The following is a 6,352-nucleotide window of genomic DNA, read 5'->3' as shown; positions in this document are numbered from 1 at the left end:
ATAAAATTCTATGCATAAAGTGCTTAAATTGAGGTTAGGGACTAAATCGAATAATTTGCAAAACTTGCATTCTAGAAGTTTTAGTATGAAATTATTTTGGAATATTAATTAGAGATCTTAAATGGTAATTTGACCAATTTTAAGTTCATGGACAAAATTAGGACATGGAAGGAATTTTTGAAAGTTTAGTAAGGAGGGGCATTTTGGTCATTTGGTTATTAACATTAATAAAAAGGTAAAAAAGATGATAAAATTGTATCATCTTCTTCAAGTTACCAGCAGAACCTTACCTCTCTCCATAGCTGGGGTTTCTTCAACTTTCAAGCTTCATAGTAAGTGATTCCAAGCCCCGTTTTTAATGATCTTTACGTTTTGAAGTCCCTAGCTCGATAAAGCTTATGCTAGCAATAATTTAAGTTAGGAATCAAATTTGGAAAAATACCCATAGGTGAAATTTGTGTATTTTGATGTTTTATGATGGAATATGAGGTTTTAAATTATGTTAGACAACTTGTGCTACTTGGTTTTAAGTGAAAACGAGTAAAAGGCTTAATCGGTAAAAATACCTAATAGTCATAAGTACATGTTAGTGTGTGAATTTGATGTTGCCATAAAAGGAAAAATGATCAGCATGTCATAAAACATAAGAAAATAGGATGAAGTTTAATTTACGAGCCTTGGGGCAAAAGTGCAAATATGTGAAAGTTTAGGGGCAAAAATGTAATTTTTCCAAAGTTTGAGTAAAGGGTTGTTTTGATAAATGTTGATATTAAATAAGCTAAATTTGCTATTATAGATCAAGAAGAGCGAAATTCGAGAGTAGATCGGGGAAAAGAAAAAGTAAAGGACTAAATTGTAAAGTTTAGTCACATTTTGTATCGAGGTAAGTTTACAGTAAATAAATGCAATATTCTTTTATTTTACATTATTATTGTCAATTTACAGCATTTATATATTATGTTATGAAAATATTTAAAGTCGAATTTAAGGTGAAGTGACAGAGGAAAAGTGTTAGAAAGCCCCGGTTGAACCCTAGGAATGTTAGGATATTAGGGTTGACAGACGTAATGAAATGAGCCATGTAAGTCCATATTAGAAATATGGCTTTGGAGACAGATTGAGCCATGTAAGTCCATATTATATATGGCATTGGAGACAGAATAATTCATGTAAGTCCATGTCAAAGACATGGCATTGGCGAGATATTGATAGACAGGAACGACCCTAGTATCCTTAGTATTCCGAGTGGTTCAACGGGTCAGGATACGAGTTAAATTACAGTGAATTAACAGCAAAGGAAAAGTAGATTATAGTTATGAAAAGGAAAGGTCGTAAGAAAGAAGGTAAGGAATAAAGAAGAAGATAGAAATTGAGAAGTAAAGAAATTTATGATGTTAGATGATATTATGCATAATTATCCATTATGTTGAATGTTGTGATTTATTTGCTTGTAAGCTTACTAAGCCTAGTGCTTAATCTCTTTATTTTCTTCTTCTTATAGTACTTATCTAGTCACTCGGGATCGAAGGAAATGTCGGAGGCCGATCACACTATCAAAGAAATAACTCGGATAACTAGACGTTTTGTTTTGGGTATGGCATGTATAGAAACTTAGCTACTTTTGGTATAATATGAATAATGAATGATGTGTAAATACTTGCTAGTGATTAGCTAAGAAAATAGCTGATGATATACATGTTTATTAATATGTATGATTGAATGATGATTATCACATGAAAATTATGAAAATGTGAAAGTAACCTAAAAACAGATTTAAGTAATGAAATGATGTAACTTTGAAAAATCACTAAAAATTGTAGAAACATAGTTTGAAGATGAATAATATATGAAATTAAAGCTTATTATGTATATTTTCTTATGGAATAAGCAAAATAGGTAAAAGTATTATATTTTATGATATATCTGAGTTTTAGTGAAACAGGGTCAGAGCGATTTCTGGATCCCCTGTTTCAACTTTTGAAATTCACCATAAATTGTACAAAACTAATTAGAAGGTATAATTTATATGGTTAGAATTCTTGTTGAATCTAGTTTTGATAGAAACAAACGACTTAGTCATATGAATTTTGTACAGGAAGAAAAATGGTTTGTAGTAAGAAGAGGTCAGTGCAGTCGAGTTTTGAAACAGGGAAAACTTTAACTAATAAACTGTACTAATTGGATAAGTAAAAAATTCTAGAAAAAAATTAGTAGATATATATATGAGTATAGTTTCATGAAAAAATTACGGATCTTAATATCGAGTTTACAGGACAGAACAGAAATGAGCCATGTAAGTCCATATTAGAAATATGGCTTTGGAGACAGATTGAGCCATGTAAGTCCATATTATATATGGCATTGGAGACAGAATAATTCATGTAAGTCCATGTCAAAGACATGGCATTGGCGAGATATTGATAGACAGGAACGACCCTAGTATCCTTAGTATTCCGAGTGGTTCAACGGGTCAGGATACGAGTTAAATTACAGTGAATTAACAGCAAAGGAAAAGTAGATTATAGTTATGAAAAAGGAAAGGTCAGGTAAGAAAGAAGGTAAGGGAATAAAGAAGAAGATAGAAATTGAGAAGTAAAGAAATTTATGATGTTAGATGATATTATGCATAATTATCCATTATGTTGAATGTTGTGATTTATTTGCTTGTAAGCTTACTAAGCCTAGTGCTTAATCTCTTTATTTTCTTCTTCTTATAGTACTTATCTAGTCACTCGAGGGATCGAAGGAAATGTCGGAGGCCGATCACACTATCAAAGAAATAACTCGGTATAACTAGACGTTTTGTTTTGGGTATGGCATGTATAGAAACTTAGCTACTTTTGGTATAATATGAATAATGAATGATGTGTAAATACTTGCTAGTGATTAGCTAAGAAAATAGCTGATGATATACATGTTTATTAATATGTATGATTGAATGATGATTATCACATGAAAATTATGAAAAATGTGAAAGTAACCTAAAAACAGATTTAAGTAACAAAAATGATGTAACTTTGAAAAATCACTAAAATTGTAGAAACATATTTTGAAGATGAATAATATATGAAATTAAAGCTTATTATGTATATTTTCTTATGGAATAAGCAAAACAGGTAAAAGTATTATATTTTATGATATATCTGAGTTTTAGTGAAACAGGGTCAGAGTGATTTCTGGATCCCCTGTTTCAACTTTTGAAATTCACCATAAATTGTACAAAACTAATTAGAAGGTATAATTTATATGGTTAGAATTCTTGTTGAATCTAGTTTTGATAGAAACAAACGACTTAGTCATATGAATTTTGTACAGGAAGAAAAATGGTTTGTAGTAAGAAGAGGTCAGTGCAGTCGAGTTTTGAAACAGGGGAAACTTTAACTAATAAACTATACTAATTGGATAAGTCAAAAATTCTAGAAAAAAATTAGTAGATATATATATGAGTATAGTTTCATGAAAAATTTACGGATCTTAATTTTGTGTTTTGAAACTCGATAAATGAATTTTTAAGTAACTATGACGCAGAAAAACAGTTTATTCTGAAAATTAAAATAAGTGATTTAGAGTTGTTTAAAAGGTAAGATAAGTTTAGTAACACCTCAAGCTTGACTCCGGTGATGGTTTCGGGTGTGGGGGCGTTACACATTGGGCTATTAAGTTTTTTTTTAAATAAAAATAAAAGTCCAGCTAATAAATTCTAAGTGACAAGTTAACGATTGGCATGGTAGATTAATACCCATCAATGAGTAAAAGGATATACTTTAAATCCAAGCCGATCTAACAACCAATTTTGGAGATCCAAGAAAAAAGTTCATTGGATTTTTGATCCATTTCAATTGAATGATATGATAATATTAAAATAAGCATGATAACAAATTTAGGATTTAACATTTACACATAGTATCAATTTGGTCTTGATTTTAAAAAAATTAACATTGAACATTTATACATTAAGTAATTTTATCTCGCTCTAAAAATAATTAAAATTTATATCAATTTGAAAAATAAATTAAAAAAAAGTATGAAACATTTTCTTAAGGGTAAACTACTAAAATAGTTACTTTTGTTTGCATCGGATTACATTTTAGTCACTTATGTTTGAAATGTTACGTTTTAGTCATTTACGTTATTTTGTTATTACATTTTAGTCACTGAATAGTTAATTGCAGTTAACAATGTAACATTAAGCTGACATGGCATGTTAAATCATCATTTTAAACGAAAATTTTAGGTTAAATTCTACAATTGGTCACTATATATTTTCATTTTGAGCAATTTAATTTTTTTTCTTTTATGTTCTTTTAACTTTTCTTTTCTGTTTTTTTTTCATTCTCTTCTGCTTCCCTCTCTATTTCTCTCACTTCTTTATTTCTTTTAATGTAGTTTTTTTTTTCTATATTTTTCATTTGTTAAAACTAGTCCACAAGCTCGCCTCACTTGAAAAAATTAAATTGTTGGAAAACAGAGAAAGAAGCAGAAGAGAATGGAAAATAAAGGGGAAAAAAAGGAAAGTTAAAAAAACATAAAAGGAAAAAAATAAATTGCTTAAAACGAAAAAATATGGGGACCAATTGTATAAATTAACCTAAAATTTTTGTTTGAAATGATGATTTAATGTGCCACATCAGTTTATCGTTACACCGTTAATAGCTCATTAACTAAAATATTACAACGTGATAACGAAAGTGACTAAAACGTAACATTTCAAACATAAGTGACTAAAATGTAACCTAAGCTAAACAAAAGTGGCTATTTTGATAGTTTATCCTTTTCTTAATTAATAAAAGAAATAATTTTTTTCAAATTTTGCATCCCAAACTATCTTTGCCTTTTCCTTGATTTATTTTTCAAATTTTGTTGAACCAAAATATGAGAATTGTGTATCCCACTGAAGCCCACGAGTAGAGAACTCTTGAGTTGAAATATTGTAATAGGTGACATGAAGGAAAACATGCAGCAGCGGATCCTAAGTCTCAATTTGAAGTAAAATAGTCAACTGGTGAAGGCGAACCAAGAGCTGATATGGGACCAGTTGGAACTATTCTTGGTACTGCTAGCTCGAGCTGGACGTATGATCAAAGATTACTTGAACATGTGGAGCCAGAAATAGCTAGGCATGAGAAAACCGTCTCCTACTTAAAGGCTGGGTTTAAATAAAAGCAGAAATTAAGCAACCATGATAATATGATATTCATCACTTCACCTCTACACAAATAAGCTATATAGTTCCTCCATAGTATCACCGCCACCCAATAGTTACAATTGTACTTGAAATTGTTTAGGTTTCATAACTTGTGCTATTTGAAATCGGCAATCTTTTGAAACAAAAAATAGTTGGGCTATAACCTTGTTGATCTAGTGAGTGTTGGCTCATATTTGAATATTGGTCATTTGGAGAAGCAAATCATTGTAAATTGGATCGACTAGGATCAAGCAAATTGAATTCCTTGAATTGAGAAGAATGGATTGAATGACTTGAAAACTCATATTAGATATTATTGGAATTTTTAAGCTATTCTGATTATCGTAATTGATGTGTATGTTAACAAATTCAAAAATCCTTATACAAGACTTGCATAGAGTATTGGGAATTTAACATTTGATTTTTTTTTTTGAGAGTTAGAGATTGCATTTTGTAGCTCTAACTCTTCAAATAAATTTTAACTAGATGAGTGGATTTTAGTGACGAAATAACACAAAGTAAGAAAGGAAGACAACATTGATCTTGTCGAGACTTATCGCAGATCTAAGCATTTAGAGGAAGAAAGCATGAAAGGATCATTTGAAACTTGCAACATGGGTATTAAGATTATTAGAATAAATACGTATTTTAATTAATTAGAATTAACAAAAATTTTATACCTAAGCTACCATTGGAGTTTCTTAAGATAAACAGGATGATCTTATGCACAAAAACAGAAGAGCCGTGAAGTCCTAAGGTGGCAAGGTAAGAGAAAAAAGAAAATCGCATTTAAAATAGAAATACAACACAATCATTAAACATTACTAATACTGAGAAAATGAAAAACAAAAGCATTTTGCATTTTCTCAGAAATTATAAACAGACAAACAACGCACAAAACAAATATATATATGAAGCTCCACGGGTAGCATTTCTTTAATTTGTAGACGCTTATGAAGCTCACCGCCTCACTTCCTAGGTTGTGGAAGTCCTCACCCTCTTCTCTGGCGTGAAGAGTAACCACTGCTCCCACATTTGAGTTAACAAAACTGCGCCACTCATCGCCATAGATGCGATACCTGCCTCCGTGAGGTCTGCAACGAACTCTGAACCGTCGAGCCCCGACTGCAACCGTGAAAACATTTGGAAGTGGAGTGTCAACATCCC

Source organism: Gossypium arboreum, chromosome 4, assembly GCF_025698485.1.
Source record: "Gossypium arboreum isolate Shixiya-1 chromosome 4, ASM2569848v2, whole genome shotgun sequence".
Classification (NCBI taxonomy): Eukaryota; Viridiplantae; Streptophyta; class Magnoliopsida; order Malvales; family Malvaceae; genus Gossypium; species Gossypium arboreum.
This window is presented reverse-complemented; position numbering follows the sequence as displayed.